The sequence below is a fragment of the Topomyia yanbarensis genome, chromosome 3 (assembly GCF_030247195.1).
Source record: "Topomyia yanbarensis strain Yona2022 chromosome 3, ASM3024719v1, whole genome shotgun sequence".
Classification (NCBI taxonomy): domain Eukaryota; kingdom Metazoa; phylum Arthropoda; class Insecta; order Diptera; family Culicidae; genus Topomyia; species Topomyia yanbarensis.
This window is the reverse complement of record NC_080672.1, coordinates 125141597-125165420: the sequence shown is the minus strand read 5'-3', so window position 1 is coordinate 125165420 and position 23824 is coordinate 125141597. Positions and strand designations below refer to the sequence as shown.

Below are 23824 nucleotides of genomic sequence, written 5' to 3'. Positions count from 1 at the left end.
TACAATACAAAACCACATTTAATCAAATTAATATACCCTCAAAATCTTCATTTATGGCAAAAAAACTATTTTTCGGGTCTAAAATATGAGTTTCGCAGTCATTTTTCAGCCGGATTTAATTTTTTTGAGAATTCTGTAACGAGGAAGAAATGGCCCTATTAACGGTATGCTATGTTATATTCTTTTGTTAAAAGTGTTATGCGGTATTTTCAATCACAATTGGTTGAAAAATGACAGCGTTTCCAAATTAGAAACTTGCTCGCATGATCTTTCAAGGGGCCGTCCCCATAAAAAAAATCGATTTTTTTGCTCGATTGCGTATACATTTGGAAGCATGTGTATAAACTTTAAAGTTAAAGTTTGAAGATTGTAGCCGAATTTGGAGATAAACAGGTCGTTAGATGCAGAATTAAACCTCTAATTTTTTAATAAAATTGTTTAGTAATTTTCCTAATTTTCATGAGAAAATCGCAAAATATTGGTTGTTTACGAGTTGCTGTCCTAAACCCGCAGAGTATTTTAAACAAAAGAACATAACATATCATACCGTTGGAGAGGTCTTTTCGTCTTCTTTGCAGAACACAGAAATTGAAAATCTGTTAAAAAATGACCGCTTAGAAAATCTTTCAGCGGCGAAGGTCCCGAAAAATATGAAAACTTTTGGCTATAAATTAAGATTTTGAGGATATACAGCATTTCTTATACATTATTTTATGTTGCATTTGATGAAATCTATAACCCAGGTCACTTGAAAAGTACAGAATCACTATGGCACCGTGTTATTTGTAGTACTCCAAAGGCATTAAAAAAGTGAACATTGCGATACTTTAATATGAAAAATTAATATTTAAAAAACATACATTAGCCCATTCATGTTCCACTTTTTCCCTGGTGCATATAGGGCTCCAAAACAATTTTTCATCAAAACTGTCGCGATCAAGAAGCATAAAAATCTGTTTTAATTAAGATAGGTTCTTCTTTCGCCGTGCTAAAAGCTGCTCAAAATTTAACATCCGATGCTCAATACAATTCCCTTACAATGATTACTATAATCAAATAGTATGGAAAAGGTAGTCAAAGACGGTCTTAATTGAGTCTATCAGTTTTCAATAATAATTCGAGCCATCATAAAGATATCAAAAATTTATGTTATGCCCACTGTCCTTGGCAGCACTGTTTCACCAGGATCTATCCAGACAAATTGCAATTACATCAGTTCTATGAATATTACTTATATGTGCTAGTGCTCAAATGAAATTTAATAGTCTCAATAATTAGTTTTGTAAGCTGGTCTTTCCTTAGCCAAAAATTGATAAACGTTATTGTTTATAAATAAAATGGGTTTGATCGGGGTTAAAAGAAAATTATGTTTCTCTGAACGTTTAGCTAGAGAATTTTAAAAGAAGGTTGATCGCCAGTATCTCACAAAAATAATATTTTAAAATGATTTGTCGAATTCCTTGATCAGTTTTTTTAATATGTAATATTTTATAGAAGGTGTACCAGTAGTCATAAACCAAATGAAGAATGCCCTCTCTTTGCTCAAACAAGAAAATTTTAGGCACCAATTATTGCCATAATTAAAGGACATGAGCGCGGAGCGAACATGTGAACGGATTCGTAGCCACACCTTTCGCGAGGAAATTTATGCGCAACACTACCGCCAGGACAAAATATTGACAATAAAATGTGAAAAAGTTCATTTTTGTGTAGACTCTTTCTAATACCTTTATCATATTCGTTTCATGTGAAAAGGTGGGACATAGTTGAACTTTTTTGAAAATTCGTTGTAAAAGGTGCGGCAAATTTAATGTTTGGCCCCGAGCGACAAAACATCTCGCGCCGCCACTGTTTCAGCCTAAACACAATAACTGAAGTCAGTACATGAACAACAGGAATTCAACTGAAACAAAAAATGATTTTGATACGCATTTTGTTTCGATTCGACTAGCTGTCCATTTTCGATTTGAATGACTGTATTATAAAATAAAAATTATCAATGATTTATACAGGGTGTTTGATTCATGATTAAGCATCTCTCGAGGAGTGATAGGGAATCATATTTGGGTAAAAAATCGTTCGACACATACTATCAAATCACAACCGTTACAGAGTTATTAAACTTTTTCTATTTAACCTTTTTGTCTTTAAATGACTTTAACTCAAGAATTGCACCTTGTATTTCAATTTTTTTTAATGCCATTGGAAAGGTGATAAAATTTCCTATTGCATAAAGCTTTCAAATCTTTCAGTTAAATACATAGTTAGCGTAAGTTATGGTTGTTTACAGTAAAAAATGTAAATTTCATGAGGAATCCCACGAAGATCCGTTCAAAATCTTAGATTCCGATGAAACTATACACGTTTCACCGGCATGGAAGACAAAACTTTTTCCACAGTCAATAAGGTTATTTTCACTCAAGAGCAATTTTTAAAAGGGTGTAAAAGTTTCTACATGTAGCATTTTCGAAAAAAAATCCTTTGCCGTATTTTACATAACACAACTATCTCAAAATGAGTTGCAGGGAATGAATATTTCTGTACGAACAAAATATACACTGAAAAAAAAAGTTGTGTGATTTTCCCCAAAAACAAAAATTTATGTTAAAAATTTAAATCGCAAAAAAGCATTTTTTTTAATTTTTAATTTTTTATATTTTGTCAACAAAACCTATAGAGAAAAGCAACATTTTGAAGCGGATTGCATGATGGAGAACTTATCGGCAAAAAAGTTTTTCTACCTACAACTTTTTACATGTTTTAAAATTTCATACTAAGTGGCATACAAAACTGTAATTTTATCACAGAATATGACTCTGTAACTGTGGTTACAGAATATATATCGTGCGGTAGTTATCGAGGTATTTGGAATTTTGCTCCAACAAAAACAGTTAATTCGTGTAATTATGCCCTTTTTAAAAGTTATTCGCAGTACCCCATAATAAAATGTCAATAATCTAATGTTTATCGTTTTAAATACATAAAAGAATCTTTTTCAGTGTATTTAAATCAAGGAGAAGGTTTCAATACAAAAATGGCTGCCATTGTAAATAGCAAAACACCCACTTTGATTTCTACATCAGCAACAGGGAAACTACTAGGGACCGTTAATGTTTCTGATCTACTTCAATAACGTGTATTTCTTCTTTATTTTTGTGGATTCCAAACAGGGAAGACAGATTGGAATGGTGAGTCAAACGAAAGCAATTAATTGAAAAAAGCACCACAGCGGCAGGATTTGAACCTGCAACCTTTGGGACTCCTACCCAATGATGTCCCAGGAAGTTTTTGTGATTACCGCATTGGCGACAATAATGGTACGCTGCCTCTAAGGCGAGATCACACAAAACCGCAGCTGATATTTATTGGAGCTAATGGAGATTTTCGATTTCTGATCCCTTGTCATTGCTTCGCAGACAATCTAAAAATATTTCGTTTCATCCACTGAGCTGAGGATTGCGGATTTTTCCAACAACAGTTTGAAACCTTAGACGATCGGAATGTAATGAGAACCGTGTGTGTGTAAATCCGAAGTGCTCGGTCATCGATTTCTTGCGAAAGACATCCTGTCACAACTTTGCTTGCCAGATCACAGAGTTTTTTTTTAAATTTTTTATGGTATCTTCTTACAACTGTCTTTGATTTTTACTCGCCTGATATGGTCACCCAAACCCATGATTAACTGGAACAGTAGGTATCTGGGTTGGGAAAACGCGTCGGAGAAAATCATTGTTGACAGTATGTCACAGTTATGTTGAGTTAATTCGTATGACTGGAAATCTCTGATCTCAGGAAAAAAATATTAATATTTTGTTTTGGACAGATTATCTTCAAAATTGAGTGAAAAAAATATCTTTCTGCTATGATGAATAGGATGTATCAATTATATGAACAATATTTTTGAAAAAAAAATCAATTACAATTTTACTTCCAAGGGCAACAGAAAAATAAAAAAAAACATATTTAAAATAAATTTGGTCTTAAAAAGTTGCGAAAACTGCTTTTATATGAAAACTATTCTCAAAAATGGCCATTTTTCATAAATCGCATTATCGGAACCAATACAATTGATATGGTGGCTCAAATTATTTGTTTATCTTTTATTATAGAATTGAGTTCCATGATGTTTTGAATAATGTTTATATTGGGACAGTTTCATGCGTATTCTTCGTAACTCATTTCAACTAAAATAACTTGCCTCAAAAAATTGATAGATAAATCAATACGACGTATGATAAAGTATAACATCTTCATCCAGTATCGGTACTGCATCATCCCAACCTGCCTCGGTTGAAATTTAATGTGTCCTTAATGTGCTATCAGTCCATTTGGTTACTCTATCTAATGTCGACTTGGCAAAATATCATACTACAAAGCATCATACTGCACAATCTCTGCAATACTTCGGTAAACTGCTTTGATAAATGTCAATTTATAAATGGATAAAAATTTTAATTTGTAAAATTTATAATTTATAATTTTATAAAAATCAACCGTAGTTTTGTGGCAATATAATTTTTTTCCATCGAGAGAGAAGAGGATATGTGCTGGTTGCTTAAGATTTCTATAAAATACGTTCTGTTATATACGTCTACGGAAGCACACTGTAAACTTACACTCATATAGAGGTAATCAAGGCAGCCTTTGACTCTTCCTTTTTCAACGTTCGTCCCGCAGGTAAACCAAGATTCCTCTTAGCCTGCAGTTTAGACATTCACAGTTTGTGTTTTGATAGATCGAAGTCTTAAAGGATGGCAGTAACCAGATCCGTCTTAACACCTCTCGAGGCTCCTGGGCACTACTGAACTAAGTTCCTCTCATTGAACAGGCGTAAACAGATATACATATAGTAGTATGGTTCTCCAAGCCAATCCAAGGCTCTTCCAAATTTGAGGCAAATAGGCTCACAGTTAAGTTTGTATGAGAAAAATCATCAAAATATATGGAGAAAACATGATTATAGATTCCGTTACCAGATGGCATAACACACGCAAGATGATCTGCGTTGATCCAAAAGTTTTATTGCAAATTGTACTCTGTCATACGTAAGATTGCCAAAAAAAATCAAACTCGCAGGCACTCTCAGATAGAGTTATTCTGAATTAAAATAAAATGATAATGAATCATATCACAGAGAAGATCCGTGGTTCAATCCAAGATTTGCAAAAAGAGACATATTGCAATGGCAGTTGGAAAAATAACAGGGTATTTGCAGACAAGAACTAAAAGATATTGCGTGGCGTTACTCTTAACTACATTTCCAGAATGTAGCAGTACCCTGAAGGAGTAAACAAGTAGTAATCTGTTTTTCATAGTTGCGTGACGTTGTTTGAGATTGAAGTACCTTGGCCTAGGAGAAATTGTGAAGCTGGGCTGAATTACCGTCCACCATTTGAAAGTTTTCTAAACCAAAAAAACAATTCGTATTCCATGATGTGTTTAAGGTGGTTTTCGTAAACTAAGTGCGAAGTTTCTTATTTCACATGTCCAGTCCGAACTTGTTAACTTCGAAGCCATTCTATGTCAACAGTTGCCAAACTTCGTTTATAACTTTCTGGCATAACGTTGCCAGAGGATTATCACTATAGTATCACACATTTGAATACTCACAATGCTGAGAAAATATGGAAACAATTATTTGTTAGTGATATTGCCATTACATATTTCGGAGTTCTTCTCATATCTCTGAAGGTAAAAAGTGTCCTCTACCATAAATCCCGTGTATTGCTGCGAACAGAGTTAACTAAAATTGGACTTGCATTTGCCAAGGCTTAGTTTAAGTACACCATTTGACTGTGCATTATAAGTTTGGTTTAACTTTTCGAATTGTTTCTCTTCAGCGCTAATTAACTACGGTAGTTACAATAGTACGTAACTACACTGTCCGATTTATATTTGTTAGGAACTTCTTCATTGTAAGCAGTATTCCTTATATGATGAAACTGGGCAGAGTCGACATCCAACTTCGGGAGTAGCCAAATATTCTCTTTCAATAAACCTTCAACTTTGCCGAATCTTGCCACCTTTAAATCAATCGATATAATGTTGATTCTAAGCACATATATCACTTTCATCTCGCTGTAGGAATGGAAATAACGGCTCTCTTCAATTATTTTTCTAATCACGTGATTTTTTGAGGCAATTTTTTATGGAACTCAATAGACGTTTTGACTACATTTTATAGACAGCGTCTGTAGTAAACATATAACTGCTGATTACCGCAGTGTGTCTAGGTTTAATCTCAGTCGAGGTCATTATTGATCCCATTCCAGTCGAAGATTGTCCGAGCATAATGGAAGATGCTAAACCCGGCTATATTAGTATAAGGCTTTCACGAGACCTCAAAAATGAAGAGTTTGGGAGGTGGGGGGAAACTTTTCCGTTGACGGCCCTAAATGTGATGTAAACCTGAATCATTTTTCCACATCCGCAAACTGCTACCATATAAAGACTTCTTGAGCATCGTGTTCTGAATGTCGCTTCCGAACTTTGTATACGAGCAGAAGGATTTATAGTATCGACCCTTTTTGGTGAGACCGGTTCCCCAGTAATTTATCTCTCAGTACCGGTAAAGTACCGGTGTTGGAATGTTTTTGTCCAAAAAAACTAAAAAGCACCAAAGCGACAAAAACACTATGTTCAAGCTATCAATACACCAAGCAATCAATTTCTACTGCTTTGTTGCTTATCCACTGCACAAACAGTACAGTATCGTTCCTCCTGCTGAGCAGTGAAATCAGAAAAACACAGATATGAAACGTGCCTCTACTACAAGAATTACCATTGCAACTGACTTTAAATCAATTAGTATTAGACCAAATGTGCGCATGGTGGAATAGTTTCAAAAGGTGACAACGGCGATAATCCTAACGGAAGTGGCTACATCGTGGGTTTAATGTCATACTACCAATGCTCACAGAAGTTAATCTGAGGCTGGAAGCGTCATTGTGAAGAATTTCATGCAACACAACATCAAATACAACAACGCTTGAGCCAAGATTCCCGTGTATATGGATGATGATGAAATCAAAGTACGTCGATTTGGAACCGCGCATTACCTTGGAGTTCCTTAAAGGAATCCTATCGAAATAAGGAGAATTTAAATCCATTAAATGATGAAACTTTTTCTAGTGTTTTTCCAACAGTTCGTATTGTGAAAATCCAGATGACGAAGCATATTCCTTCTTACCTGGTTTTGGATGTAAATCACATATAATCAAATAGCGCTGATCACAAACCCAGGGCATATCCCTACGTGCCTACGGATCGAGGTTAGATACTAAGTCGGCGTTCGTTCTTTTATAGATTGATATTTAACTGCAAAATGCATGTAGGCGTGACTTAGGCCCGAAAGTTATTATTTTGGCATACAGTGAATAATAGGAAATAATTCTAATATCACTAAAGAGGGAGTTAAAAACAATTAATTGTTGCTTTATTTATGCTAGTTCAAAATACATGAATGAAAAATCATTGTATTTATTTTCGAATAAATTGTTAAAATATCCAGTTACGGAACAACGGGAGTTATATTCGTTAATCTTCTAAAGCCTTCTTGCTCGTCGATTTTTTGAAACAGCCCATTATATTGTTCATCAAAAACTCTGCATAGTACTGAAAATACCGGTACTTATGTTTATTCAGCACCGGTATTTCGGTACCAAGAACGGGTCAGTTTTCCCGGAACTTTCGGTTCCGGTACGATCGATACCACAACCCTAACGAGCAGTTCAAAACATATTATAGTTTTTGCTAAAAGTGAATTAAAGCTTTAATCGAAATTTTCGAGCAACGTTTAAATTGGGCCTTGCTGTAACGCATTTCCTGCCGCTAGTATCATCGCGCTTGGTTGTTTAATGTTCTTTGAACGGGATACGAATCAATATGCTCTGAAGAGATGCAAATAATCGGGTTACCTTTTTGAACTCAGTCGTTTGCATGGATTTATATTCATCCTCCCAGCTCCCGAAACCTCTGTGCCCCTGGCTCAGCCCCAGTGTACCCATGAATAAAGACGGTACTGAACTCGACCCAGCCCTGGGTTCAAAAACAAAAACAGCATAAGGCAGCTCGTACCCGGCTGGCACTGCGGTGAGATAATGGAAAGGAGTTCTGTAACAGAGGTGAATGGCGGCATAGTGTTGCCTCATGTTGCACAATGATGCAGTTTTGTCAACCAGCTGTTTGATCCAATACACCCAGCTTCTTTACGCGGGGGATACGCACCGCGTGAAAAAAAACGCGTTAATTGGGAAATCCGCGTAAAAAAACACGGTTATTCGAAAATCCGCTTAAAAAAACTCTCAGCCCAAAACTATTTTTGGAAGTTTTTTTGTATGGATTTCGCAATTAACGCGGTTTTTGCAAGTCATTTTAAATGCACTTGAATGACTTTTTCCTGAAAAATTTCTAAGTCCTTTTAAATGCAAATACTTGAATTTTGGCAGTTTTTTGCGAGGATTTCGTAATTTACACTGTTTTTGCAAAAAATATTTTAAGTCCTTTTGAATGCAAAAGACATAGTAGATTTTCGGAATGATGGAAGAGACGGCTCTGGACTCCTTATGGCCCGCACCTCAACAATATGGGTATTTTCGGAAGGGTCTTAACGAGTAGGTGGCAGAAATTGATTTTTGACACCATTTTGAAATCCGGTTTAGCGAAATTCGCTGTAACCCAATCAATATGCGTATTTTCGGAATGGTTCTGAAAAGTAGGTACCAGAAATTGATTTTTGACGCCATTTTCAAATCCAAGATGGCGACTTCCGGCTTAGCGAGATTCTTTATAACTCAATCAATATGAGTATTTTCGGAATGTTTTTGATGAGTAGGAGACAAACGTCGATGTATGGTGTCATTTTAAAATTCTAGATGGCGACTTCCGGTTCACCGAAATTCTCGAATGAAAAATCTGGACAATCATCCAAAACATCCTCAAATATAAGATCTAATCATAACCCAGCAAAATGCACAATATTCTTATGTGTTCATCCAGAAGAGAGCGGTGAGAATGGAAGACAGAGAAGAAAGAGACGTATGTGGTGTGAGTTGGGGGTTTGAATTGATTCAAATTAAACACATTGCTTAAATTCAAGTAAATTCAACTGTTTAATTAAAATTATTTGTACTACAACTTCAACTTCCAAAAATACCCATATTGATTGGGTTACAGCGAATTTCACCAAATCGGAAATCGCCATTTTGGATTTCAAAATGCCGTCAAACATCAATTTTTGGAACCTACTCGTTAAGCACATTCCGAAAACACTCATATTGAGTGGGTTATAGTGAATAATTAGTCGTCATCTTGGGATTCAAAATGGCGTCAGACCATTCACAAAATTACACATATTGATTGGGTTGTAGCGAATTTCGCTAAACCGGAAGTCGCCATCTTGGATTTCAAAATGGCGTCAAAATCAATTTCTGGCACCTACTCGTCAGGTCCATTCCGAAAATACTCATATTGTTGGGGTACGGGCCATAAGGAGTCTCTTCCATCTTTCTGTAAATCTTCTAAGTCTTTTGTATTCAATATATATTTTTTGCAAAAACCGTGTTATTTGCGAAATCCGCGCAAAATAAAAACTACCAAATTCTTTGCATTTAAAAGGGCTTAGAAATTTTTTCAGAAAAAAGTCCAAGTCTTTTGCATTGATTGCAAAATCCGCGTAAAACACCGCGTTAATTGGAAAATCCGCGTAAAAAAACTTGTAAAAAACCGCGTAAAAAACTGAGTTTAGTTTAATAACCTGTACTGTTATTATAACAAGAAAAAAAAAACAAAACAAGCTCCTGTTTTCTACACGGGCAACCTCGCAATAAAGTCATGGGCATCGAAAATTAAAGAGTCCGCGTGGAATTTCCATGAAGTTCAAACATATTTTATAGTTTTCAGAAATTCTGTAAAGTTTTAGAACTTCAAAGGAATTTGATAAAGTTCAAAAAAATCTTACAAAAGTCCTAATGCATTCAAGAAATGCAATCAAATTCAAGGAATTCATCCGAAACTCATGGAGATCCTATAATATTCAGAGAAGTCTTATAGGTTTCGTTTTTCTAAATTTCGGAAAATGTCCACAAATTTCCAAAAAAATTACTATTCTGGTTGATCAAAACCATAACTTTTTAAAATTGAGTACCTAGTTGTAAGAAAGTTTGTGAGTAATAAATATTATTTTTGTAAAAAATATTCAATATCAATATCAAATATAGGAAGTAATATTTTGAAATTTATTTGAGTGCTTCGATAATACGAACACAAAAAATAGTTCCCAAAAATGTGAATAAAATGCCATGAATTCTGGAACAATCATGTTTTTACGATACGAAAACGTATAAATATGTTCAGTTTCCCTTCAGTAACGCTCGCATAACGCTTTTATTAGTGGAACAATTTGCTTTAATTTTGTGAACTTCAGTCACGGTTTCTGCCATGTCATTACAAAATCGATTTGCAGTACGTACAGCTTTATGAACATTATTCTTAAAACCAAAGGTTAACTCTTGATGATATTCAAAGATTTAGAAACATTAGTTCACAAAACCAAAACATTATGGATGTTTTCTTGTGAACTACTTTACGAAAGTCGGAATTTCATTCATAAATTCATTCAATCATCGTGAAATAATTCATGACATCGTGAACTAATTGATACGATCTCACTCGTTATCGTGCATTAGTTTTAAAAATTGTGAAATATTGCTAGTATAATAGTCACGACTGACCATGCGTACCCGTGAAATAAATTCCAAAATTATGAAGTTTTTCATGTATATGTGAACTAGTCACGAATTGCCATTCATGCTCGTGAAATAGTTCACAAAATCATCAAATATTACTCATGCATTCGTGAATTGGTTCATGATTACTAATATATCCGTGTTCGTGAAATAGTTCACAAAATCATGAAATATTTTTCATGCATTCGTAAACTGGTTCATGATTCATACTATTCGTATTCGTGAAATAGTTCACAAAATCATAAAATATTCATGTGAACTAGCTCATGATTCCTAGTACATGATTTATGAACTATTTTGTGTGCTTGTAATGTACAGAATATATTCCTAATCATTTTTACTTTCATGCAAATTGATAATGAAATTTTCGCGTGAACTCTTCCACAAAATTTGGAGTATTGTTCGTGGAATCATTTTTGTTTCATGCACTTTTTCATAAAATGTCCAGCTGCTAGCGACCAGTAATAGGTACGAGCAGTAGATATAGGAAAATTATTAGAACCTCGAACATCGTTATTCATTTGATAAGATTCAGTGTAATGTCTTGACAGAAAACGAAAACTGCTTTGAGCACCACAAATCGTGTTCTTGATATAGTTCACAGAACAAAATTGCTGATTTCATGAACATGAGTCACATTACTCCACGTGTCAAATTCGAAAGTGAGCTTTAGAAAAAAAATACCACGATAACGCGAACAGAAATGACGAAAATCTTGACTAAGATCCTGAAATCATGAACATCGCGACTAAGATCCAAAAATCAAAAACAGAAATAAACATAGATCTCTACTCGTGACTAAAATATCACAACAACGTGAAAATAAATTACGAAAATCATGACAAAGTTCCTGAAATCATGAACCTAAATCTCATTACTCGTGGTAAAAATATTAAAAAATCGCGACTAAGATCCTGAGATCATGAACATGAATCTCTCTACTAATGACTGAAATATGACGATAACGAAGAAATTACGCAGTTCGCTACTAAGATCCTGAAATCATGAACATAAATCCCGCCAGTCCGACATAAAAATCCGATAGTAAACTCATGAATAAAATTGCACGGTAACGTGATAAGTAATCGCCAAAATCGCGAAAAACCTCCTGAAATCATGAACATCGTTTGAGTGTCGGCTGTGTATTCCCAAATTATGAACCAGAATCATAACAAAAACTAAACGTGTCCAGGGAACAACAACAGTAACCCAACCAAACATTCGAGTGAAATGCCATTTATCTGTTTGGAGCGAACTAGTTTTTTGGAAACACATAAAGTTTCAAGAAAACGAGGTTTATTATTCACAATTTCAGGAACTTTCACGATTTTTGTAACTCGTTCAGTTCAAGAAATCATGATCTTTTCTTTCTAAATTTATGAACGGATTTTTTTCCGTGTACGATAAACGAAGCGGAGACGTGCACCCGATCAGAATGAAATAACAAGATTATAACAGAACACAATTTTTTGTAACATATTGCGTTGTAATTTAGGTCTCGTTAGTAGTTAAAATAACAGAAATTTATAACAAGTAACAATGCGAAATAGAATTATAAGGGGGTATACCTGTAATCGACCCCCACTCTATGCTTATCTACTACCCATTCAGGATAAAAGTGACATGTCGGCTCTGTTGTTTTTTGCTGACATCATAATGTTACGAAAAGAATGCGTTACTGTGTTCAGGGGGCGGGGGCATAGTGTAATTGGTAAATCGATTGCCTTGTACGCAGTACACCTGGGTTCGATTTCCAACCCTACACATAGGGTTAGAGATTGTTTTAAAAGAATTTTTCTAGCCCGGAAGAAAGAGGCGAATTACCATAAGGCTAAATCCTCTACAATAGAAATTAAAAAAATTTACAGCGTTATTTAAAATATCGGTCAAACAATTAGATAAGTTCCATATGGTTTCAAAAACATTAAAATCAATTATTTAAATATCTAAACTAAGATATTGACATCAATTATTTAAGAATCTAAACAGTAATTTCGTAACAAGTGAGTTAACGGTAGTAAGCGTTGAACTTTCGATCTATGAATATAGTTTGGCGAAAAGTGATTAACGAACAAATCATCGTCTAAACATCTCAAAAGATATCATTGTTGTACAATTTTCCGTATTCGCGGCAGTAATGAATTACAGATTTTGGTGAAAACCCCTCTGTGGAAAGTAGTAACTTTCTACTATGTTTCATGAAAATACAATTTTATTTTGCGTATACTTTCATTCCAAGTGGTCGGACAGCAAATCTATTTTTTCCATTCGCCCTGAAATTGCTCTATGTTAATAATTGATTGACTGACTGATTAAAATAATACCGAAGAGTAAATCTACAACGGCATCGAATGAACAACCTTTTTAACTATCTCTTTTAATTAAATAACTCAACGAATCGGTCTAATGAAAACCTTTATTGCAACCGAAACATCCGCAAACAATTGATCTACATTAAATTTATTATCTTTAAAAACATGTAATCGTTCGTGTTTTTCATCCCTTCTCCAACTAATTGCACTACATTGATTGGACCTCTACCCGATAGACCATTTAAATACAGCCAACCAGCGCACCGCAAACCTCAACAAGGCGGTCGTTCGTTGGGCCATGATTTAAAATTGCCAGCAGTGCTAGCTAGCGAAGCAAGAGATAATAGCAATAATCACACTTTGATTGACGCAATCGATACTCGTTCTTCCTAATGGTCAGCCGGCCCGTAGATCTACATCTACTTGTCGACATACCACACTGACTGCTGCGTGATGGGAGCAGGAGGATGCCGATGGGAAGTAAGTGATTTGCCTTCCCCGTTCAATCGAGCATCACTTCCAGACACCATCACGGATCGAAAGCCTCGTTGAAGCGCAGATACCTAGTCGTAAGCGCTAAAGCATTATAATTAATGCGCGCTTTTATTAACAACAACTATTTTTTCCCACAATTACCCCAAGCCACATATGCATATTACAGGCTCCGTTTATCTATTAGGTAGCTATGAGCACGTGCACGTTGATTGAATTGTTCTAACTCGGATCGATACCGTGAGAACCTCCGGGCCAATTGAAAGCTTATGAATATGCTGATCAGTTTCCTTCTTCTCGCGCAACGATTCACACTCGAGAAGCGAAGATGAGTCAGGATGAGTGTTGATTTTGGGTGGCATCGGCCCCACCCGAATTTTTGCTCATGTTTGCTTCTGCTGAGTCGCGTGCGTAATTCGAGCCTTCTTGAAACCATCTTCAACACTTCAAGCATGACACTTGCACTCTTACCAGCTCTCACGCTAATCACCGCCAAGTAGCCCTCCAATAGAATCCAATATATAACCACTCAGCAGCAGCAGCCAGTATTAACTCACAAGAACGAAACAACTGGAAGATAACAGTCAGGAAGTTTACCCACTTACGGTTTTCTGTAGGTTATTTTCTCGGGTTCTTGAACACGGTCAGACACACGCACACCTTTCGTTTCACTCTCTTTCCTCGCACTGCTTCCGACTTCTTCCAACAAATCGCACAAGTTGCTTCCGCTTGGAATGGATTCTCCCACGATACTACACGCTTATCCACGCCGGTACTGCAATGTTATCCCAAGATCGTCCAGTTGTGAACTGAGCGCCATCGACGACCGCCAAGGTGTAGATATACAGCAGATAGCAAAAGATACGTATGCTCCAATCCAACTACGATGCGGATTCACTCGAACGTCGCGTCGTATGCGAGTTAAGTTGAGTAAGGACCCGCGTTAAGTGTGAGTTTCGCGCGCGGATGATTTAATAATAGTGTGTCTTTTTATTCCTCTCTGCTGCGCCCCGGTTTCAACTTTACCCAGACCAGCAGTAGTATCGGTCACTGATGATCGGCTTGTTCGGAGCCGCGTACTTGCGACTGGCGGAACGTTGTTGTTTGTTTTGCTGAGAGCAGCACAGGATTGCATGCCGGTTCTTTTGGCTGCGGAGAAGTTGTAAATACGCCCGGTTTTGGTGCGCTTGAATCGTACAAGTGCAAATTTATGTCGTTCCGGTTGTTGGAGTCGATGTCTGGGTGATTGTGAATTATTATGTATTTCGAGCGAATTTCTAGCGTGTATTGCGATAAAGAATATTCGATTTCCACTTTCAATTCCTAATAATTGCGTCGTATACATTTTGGAATTAATTTATCGCATGAATCAGTGTAGGTTTATCCGAATGAATTTGATAGTATTAAATTTTTAGAAATATAAATATTGTATTACATATACAATTTTGACCTTTGGATAAGCATTCAGAACAGCAACTATGCGTATTTTAAGAGGGAGGGGGGGGTCCCTTACCCATACATTCTATGTGAAAAAACCTACGTTGAGTTTTTCAGATAATTTTTCGATTAAGGGTTTTTTTACTCATAAAATGGTGGAATTTTTCGTGTAAAACAGCAATTGTTATTTTAAATTAGTGAAAAGCACCCTTAATTGAACAATTATTTCAAAAACGCAATGTAGAGGTTAGGTATTTTTCACATAGAATGTGCATGCAAAATTTGAAATAAATTGGTTAAATAGTTTTTGAATGGCATGTAACACCGCAAATCGTGTTTTTTCCAGAGACGTTCTACAAAAAGCTTCATCACCGAGTCGCTTGGATATTTTTTCATGGAAAAATTACAGAATGTTATTGAAATGATACATTATAACACACAAAAGTTTTGGTCAATTCGCTTTACCCGAAGTTCTAAAGAAAAATTCCCAAAAAAGTGATTTTGTTTTCTTGCTGAAACCTCCCCCCGTAATGAAGCACTTAGTTGAATTGAATGATTTGCTTTTCAAAGTCTGTGTACTAATCACTCAGAATACTAAATATTGCTAACATATTTCACAACAGTAATAACAAAAACTATTCTATAAGGCCTATGAACAGATTTGGAAAATTAGAGTAATTTTCTATAAGACTATTGCCTACTTCGATACTATTATGGAAGATGTCGCAATACTTTGTCAATTATTACAATTGATAAAGTGTGTATATCTCTGCTTCGTTCGCATATATTAATAAAATAATTGGAATGGAAACAGTTCGCATCCAGTTTATTTTGATGAAATTTTCAGGCATACAAAACAGAATCTTTTGAATTGAAAGATATTTTCAGAAAATTAGTGTCTTCAACAAAACTATCAAAGCCAAACTGTATTCATAGTTCTTAAAAATGCATCTAATTGCTCACCGTGCAAAGCTGCAAAATATTCATGATTTGCATCACAGAGCAAAAATTTAAAAAATAAGGGATTTTGGGGACAAAATGACCCAGCACCCCACTTTTCCGTATTTTTAGAGAAACAGAAATATCACCATTCAAAATACTACTATTATTTCCTTTAAAAAGAGAATTGTAATTTTGTGAGTGCTACTTCAAAAGTTATACCATTTAATATGTTTTTCCTTCATATTTTCCCAAAGTACTAAGTTCAAAAATTTCAATCGAAATGGCCGGGGGTCTAGAATTTTCCAAATGGTGTGAAGTTTGGCATCTAAGCTTACCTTAACATTTGTCACAATATAAGAGGGGGGGGGGGGCTTTGAGAATCCAAAAAAATTACTTTTTTTTTGCTATGCCCAACTCAAGCGCTATTTTTTTTATCAGAGCGTAAAATTTCTACATGCAGTATTTTCCAAAAAAAGTTCGATTACCGTATTTAATTCAGCAAAACACTCTAAGAAACAGATACAGGGTATGAAAACTTCTGCACGAAAAAATATACACGGAAAGAAAAGTTTTGAAATTTTTAACAAATACAAAAATTTATGAAAAAAGAATTTTTTAAATTTTTTTATGTTTTGTCAATAGATACCTAAAGAGAAAAGAAACATTTGAAAACTTTTTTTCAGCGATAACTTTAAACTTGTTTCATAAGTTCATACAACTCGACAGACAAAACTGTAATTTTATTATATAATATTCATTTTTCATGTCATTTCAAATCAAAATACATTTAACTAATATATTTTATCTTTATCACAATAGATCTAAATACTGGTCGCAGTGGTTCGTCTCCAACAAAAAAAATATCTTCCAAAATACGAAAGTATTCGAAATATTTGGAATTTTGTTCGAAAAAAACAATTTAGAATATATTCCCATTAAAATTACCAAAAAGTAAGCGAAATTTGGATTTTTTTTGCGGGCCAACGAAAAACATAGAATGAAATAGTTTTTGAATTCTAAAAGCTTATATTTTCGACTTCATTTGCAATTTTTTTCAAGACGAAAAAAATCAAAATTGCGCCCATGGTGACGTTCTGTCTAAGATTAGGTGCGCGTGGAGCTCAAAACTGCCGTCAGCTTGCTGACACAGGATCGATATGAAACACAATAATAATAATAAATTTATAATTTAAAGTACACTCAGGTTTCTTACGCGGGGATACAAGCCACGTAAATGAAAACCGCGTAAATTTCATCACGTAAAAAAATACCGCGCAAAAAAACCGCGTGAAAAAAGCTATTGGAGAAATGACCTAAGAACGGGTAAAAAACTTCAAATATGACGCAATGGTGCAATCTCAAATTTTGAGATCGATTTTTACCCCTTTTGTCAACTTTAAGGCTTCGCTAAAAATAGTGAATACAAAGAATTTGTAGATTTTATAGGTCATTCCTCCAAGGAAAAGGGTTTTCTTTCGAAAGGTCAAAAGATGTCCTTTAAAGTTTTCAGTATACTTTCGATGAATTATTAGTGGTAGAATGTCAATATTTTGAAACAATTATATGGAATTATGGGGTTTTGAACATCGCTAATTACGAATCTGAAGTCAATTTTTCGAAATTCAAAATGGCTGATCTAGTATGGCGAGCCTCCACTAAAAAACTAAGTGGAATCAAAAAACCCGTTTATCATAATACAGTAGATACTTACACCTTTCACAAATGCAAAGAAAAGACATCAAATTATTGATAATTTTGAATGAGAACCACCCCATAAGTTGTGAAATTCTACCCTTTTTATAAGATATTCGCGTTTCTCCTTCATGATCTATCAAAAATCAAATGCGTATGATTTTAAACATGAAAAACAAATTATTTAGTGAATTTTGATTATAGGGAAACTATCGACTAGAAAATTTTCCTAACAGCACATTGACCATATTTTTAAAATTCGTGCTGAATTATATTTTCACATTCAATATGATTCTGAATACCATTTCAAATCAATATTTTTTTCGACTTTTGTCCTACTGATGCTGTAGAGCTAGGTTCTGACGAGACAGGCAATGGCGCCCACTAAAACATTGGTTTAGACCAATTGTAGCAGGCGGTGATTCTAAATGTGTTATTCATTGTACGGTTCAGGTATGTGCGGGCGTAGGGACTTCGCGATCGCGTGTATCATCGCGAACGACTCGAGCATTTGTACGTTAACGTGTTCGATCGTGTGTGGGTTTGTATGTCGCGTGTGCTAATGTGTATGTAACTTTGCGTGTATAAATTCTATATTAAAACCGTGTGCTTTTCGCATATTCGCGTGTGTTCTTGGATGATCGCGCGCGGACCGTGAATCTAATACTTTATTGTTAGTATACGTCTCAGGTACTAGAAGAAAGTGAGATCTTCCATATCACTAGCGTTTCCGGTCATGTCGCCACGGAACGTGTTGTCCAGTGGATATGAGAGCTTTGTTTTTTTAATTGGTCCATATGAAGGCATGGTCTGCTGAAACCAAGGATAAAAGCTTCCTGAAGTGACCGATTCATACCGTGCGAGCGCGGTAGTTTTTAGGTTCATGATTGAAACCGCGTTTGAAAGTTTATAAGCGCTGAGATGTTCATCTTATTACCGGGATGTTATCATGTTTGCGAGATCGCGGGTGTAGGTACCGTGAATGGTCGCGAAGAGCTCAAGCATTTGTATATTAACGTGTTTGTCACGTGTATGTGACTTCGCATATATAATTTCGATTTTATAATATTGTGGCGTGTATTCTTGAATAATCGCGCGCGAACCGTGAATCTGATGCTTAATTTTTAGTATATGGTACTGATGGTAGAAGATAGACAGTTTATCCATATCCTTAGAGTTCCAGGTCATGTCACCATGGAACGTGTTGTCTAGGAAATATGAGTGTCATTTTTGAATGGTTCAACTGAAGGCAGATTGCTAAGATCGAGGTTAGACTACCGGATGTGACCGTTTCTTGATCGCGCGAGTGCTGGGTTAATGCTTGAGACTGCGTTTGGAATTTACTTTTACTTAACTACCGAGGAGTTCTCATGTTGCCGAAATCGCGGGCGTAAGTATGTGTGAATTAGTGCAATTGCATGGTCGCGTTTGTGACCAGGTTTGTGTTATCGGGAAGGCCACGAGCGTGTGTGCTTATATGAGTATAAATAGAGTATAGTAAAGATATACTAATAAAAGGAATCATATCATGCCGAATAAAATAAACAAGATGCAATCTGCAATGGAAAAGCAAACTGATAGATATACAAAAGAAACAGACCAATGAAGTAGAATAGAAAAACACATGAAACATATTTACCATTAACGCCAATTGCATTCTGTTAGACCTTCATCATGCTATGTTGGCTGGAAATGGATGATTCACGTGCGTCGGTAAATTCATTGTACCTACCCTAATTTTCCCACTCCGACCTTCCCGAATGAATAGAACCAAATGCTCAAATTGAACACCAGAAGTATTAGCCACTATTCTATCATATACGCCAGTTCTGCATCCATTTCCCGACCCAACTGTCACAAATACTCAGACGAACACATACACAGATAGACATACGACTAGCACATAACAATTGTACACTAGTATGAAAAACTACAATCATTACAAACGACATCTAATAGGTTTTCACTTATGTATTTTTAAATTAATTTAATTATTAAATTAATTTAATTAGTCTATGTACGATGACGAAGTCAACCGACCAATGGACACACAATGACTCTCACTGTGAGCCCTTTCCACGAATACCGTCATTAAACTGTGGAACAATGTTTGCAAACACGGCACACGGCAGAAATCAATCCACGTCGACCCGCCAGTCGGCTTCGACACCGCGCACAGACTAGTGGTTGAGCGTTAGTATGTGCAGGTGCAGAGTATGAAAAAAAACATAAAACATAAAAAGGCACATAAGCCCTCTCAGTCTCCTCGATGCACCACTATCTAGGCGTAATGCAATAACCATCTTAAAGCAATTATCTGTCAGAGGTTCTGTAAAACTGATGCACGCAATATGTTTGATGATGTTTGCAATATCGTCAAACCCCTCAACCTTGGGGAAGGGAATACCATTTCACATCAATAAGCTCACAAAAATTTTGAAAAGGCAGTTGTTTTCTAGATATTTTAAATTTTGTTTGAACAAAAACAATTGGTTTGTTTTATTACAACCTTCTACGAAGTTATTCGAGTTTCAGAATAAGTATTTAGGATAAATATTCAGGATAAGTATTTAAATTCTTGGAAAAGTAAGAGACCATTGAGAGTGTCGCTGGACACTTGAAAACGGATTTATGGACATGATCATTCTTGAAATTATATTTTTTGAAAATAAATAGGTTTTTGGTCACATTGATCATGAAAAAGGTATCTTGGGGTTTTCAGCACAAATCAGTGTTATTTGTTGCTACACAATAATATTCATGGAAAAAATGTAGTCAGGTCAACTATCTGTACAATGCATAAACTCTGATTGTAATAATAGCCAATTTACTTGTAGAAAACGGAGCACTTTAAGGAAACGTGTACTGAATTATCTACCGCCCCTCTACTAATTATAACTATCATTGAAACTTCAATTGAAACGTTCTCAGCATAGCGCAAATATGAGCAACCGAAACCTTCGCTATACGTTAGATTAAACATTATACTTGCATCATCCATCGAGGGTTCATGGGTTCTTTGCGAGCCTTCTTTCCCGGATCTAATTTGTGGATATTTTTGGGCTTTTAAAGATTCAAAGAGTTTAAAAAACGCATGTAGAAAGTTTCTTTTCGAATTTTTTTTATCTTTTAACTTCCATATTAGCTGGGTAATACCAATTTTTTTATGAGGTACGCAATGATTTCCAGTAAAGAATTGAATTAAATCGGAGTTGATGTAGTTTTCGATTTTTGGTCCCATGCCTTCCATAGTGCAACGTTTCGAAGGGATTCCTTTCATCTTCAAGGGAAAGTAGGGTTTAAAATAATTTATAGTTATAGTTTTCTCGTTGTGCAAATTTTCTCGCGATTACAATTATTCTTATTTCCAAGGAGGATGTAATATTAAATTTGTTTCCGCAAGTGGGTCTGCTCTACACTAAAATACATAATATATTAATAGGGAAACAGCAGACAAAAATTAGTTTTGTCCTTCCAAACCTACAGAATTGCGTCGCGCACCTCAAATTCGATTGGATATTACCAAATATTTTCGATTTCTTATGACACAACTTAGAAAACGATAGAGAAATACCAAGATAGATCTAAATTTCGACAGTTGCCACGAATCCAAAGAGCCAGAGGAGTGGTAGGGAGAGAGGCAATTGACGTGTGAGGAATGGTAACTGATGGTTAGTGCCGTGATGTTATTTTTGATATTTTATTTCCAGAAATTCTTATTATAAATTATGCATCTGGTAATTTTTCCGCCATGATCAGTATAACCTCATTCTTGCAAAATAGTCAGGTTTTTATTGGAAGTTTGGGATTCAAAAATACTGCTCTCGGTGATGCTAAGAGTATAACATGAATATGAATTGTTTGAGAAATGGTCTTGCTTCCTACTAGGTAGATTACTTGGTGATTTGTGTATTCATATTCTACTGAATATCTACCTCACGGCTGAACGCAACGCTTATTCCAGAAGAGTAAATACATTAGCTCTGGGAAAAAATCACTTTTATGCCAAGTTTTTCCCTTTAAATCAAATGATGAATATTTACAACAAGCATTGCGAAACTATTGACTTTACTATGTCGAAAACAAAACTTAAGCAGTAGTTTACGGTAAATCAAAATTTTAACTAGCGTTAAGTTAGTTTAATAATTACTGTAAGAAATCGGTCTGATTGACGACTTGAAATAAATAAATAAATAAATAAATAAATGGAGCTTTTACATTACTTTTTGGAAAATCACTCAATCATTGTTCAGTAAATTCACAAAATATGTATGCAATCAAATTCCTTAAATTACATAGAGTGTTTTCATAACACGACGTTGAAAATTGGTTTAGTTTTGACACCTAAATGCAAGTAATTTAATTTTCTTTATGCAATAGTCTCATTTTTAGCTGTTGGAAAGTAGTAAGTGAGAAATGAGAATAGAAAATGTTCAATATCTCTGCTATTCGTAAACGGATTTATAGCTTGTTAGAAAGGTATTTTCATAAGCTTTCTAAATGTATGCTTATATTCTTAAAACATGGCGAGCCATCGTAGCTGGTTAAATCGTAGGTATAGATGGAGCGTCCTCTTGTCGAATTTTTTGCCGTCTTGACAGATGTGGCAGCAAGCTGAGGTACATAAGTGGTGCTCGTTGATTGAATCATGAGTCACATCGCTCGTTGATTTAGCACAATTATTCATACGTGCTAAGAAGAATTCTAATATATTAACCTACCAAGAAATCTTGGAAACATTATGGAGCGTAAAATAAACACTTCTATTAAAACACCTCCTTGTTGAATAAGGGGAAGACCGTCCCATTCCGTGCTCATACCTGGCGCCGCCAGCACTTACTAGAATCGATTTATTTTCTTATCCAATTGCTAAAATTATACATTATAAAATTTTCAGTTTGCATGAATTGAAACTATTCATGATTTTACAGTTATCATAGTAGAATTATTAACATTTTCTAAAGCAACTTATTGCGTTCTATCGATTCTGAATACAACTTCAAGACGCTTGAAAAACCTTCCAGCAAATCCTTTGTGGGTGACAACAAAAATAGTAGCCACTTGTAGCGAGCAGTTGCATCGTAGCACGCGAATTGCATTTTCAAATCCTGCTTCAACTTGACCGCCATGCCGTCGAGCTGCTGCTTCGCATTCCGAATTCATTTATTGCAAGCCGGTTCAAGCGAGTTTTCATTAGCCTAGCATGGTATCAGGCCAATTGCAGTGATGTTCGAGATACCCTCATCGCAATCGTCATCCATGTATTGCTCTTATATCTAGGACTGTTTTAACTTACTTGATATGCACCGCGTGTTAGCTGCTGCGCTGCGACGAATGGTAGTAGATGGTGGAGATCGTGAACTGATCTGAGCAGCACGTTAGCTGCTGCTGCTTGGTGAGTCGACTTTGTCACGAAGTCGCTCGCTCTCACTTGTGCTGACTGGCACAGTGCAGCGGCGGTAAGTGACTAATTGTGTTCGATCTCGGTGCGAGTGAGTGAGTGAGTGTCGGAACGAACGCGGTACCGCACCGTACTGTCAATTAGCTTGTTGAGAATATAAGTACACTACCGGGTGATGGTGTCGAGTCGTTTCATAAAATTGTACAGTTTCGATTCTAGAGATATTTTGAGGCAGCCTTTGAGCAATGGTGTAGATCTTGCGTGCCTTCATTTGCGCTCATGTAGCCAGAGTTGATTTATGCGGGTGTGATATGCGACCGTGCGCTTAATCGTTGGTTTAGCGATAAAAAATTAAATGACCCGAACAAGGTTGGTTCATCATTTGTTGATCTTTTGTTCGTGGAATGGCTCTGGTAGATGCATTGATTACAATTGTGTGCTTCTTTTGATAAGTGAAGCCGGTATTAGGTTAAATGTTTTCAGAACAGAATAAATGATTGGTGGGTATCTCATAACCGGAGTGAAGCATAATAGCATAAGCATTAGTTTGAATGAAACAATTTAACTGCTTCTCGCTACTTTTATAAACCAGTATTTCTCTATTTATGCTAGACTACAACTGTTTGATTTTATAGTTTTCGACAATGAAAAAAAAAAATTTTTGCAGCGAATGAGCTTATTATGGAACAGGAAGAAATGCATCTGTATCTTTTGACTCTTTTGCCGTCTGATATTGGTATAGAACGGAAAAAAGAATATCTATCACCAGCACAGCAAATAATACAGCCCCAGGTTGAAATATT

The 23824-nt window shown here is 35.6% G+C and overlaps 1 protein-coding gene across 3 annotated transcripts in view; it reads right to left on the bottom strand.

Annotated features, from left to right (window-relative positions):
• LOC131691713 (protein yellow-like) overlaps positions 1-23046 on the bottom strand; it is a 57134-nt gene extending 34088 nt beyond the window's left edge. Inside the window, exon 1 of one of the 3 annotated variants that reach the window (XM_058978322.1) lies at positions 22917-23046. The gene's annotated coding sequence lies outside the window, so the exon portion shown is untranslated. Of the gene's footprint in view, positions 1-14020; positions 14132-14154; positions 14462-22916 lie in introns of those variants that run through there. The other 2 variants (XM_058978321.1, XM_058978323.1) reach the window with 2 other exon arrangements.
• Positions 23047-23824: the final 778 nt, after the last annotated feature.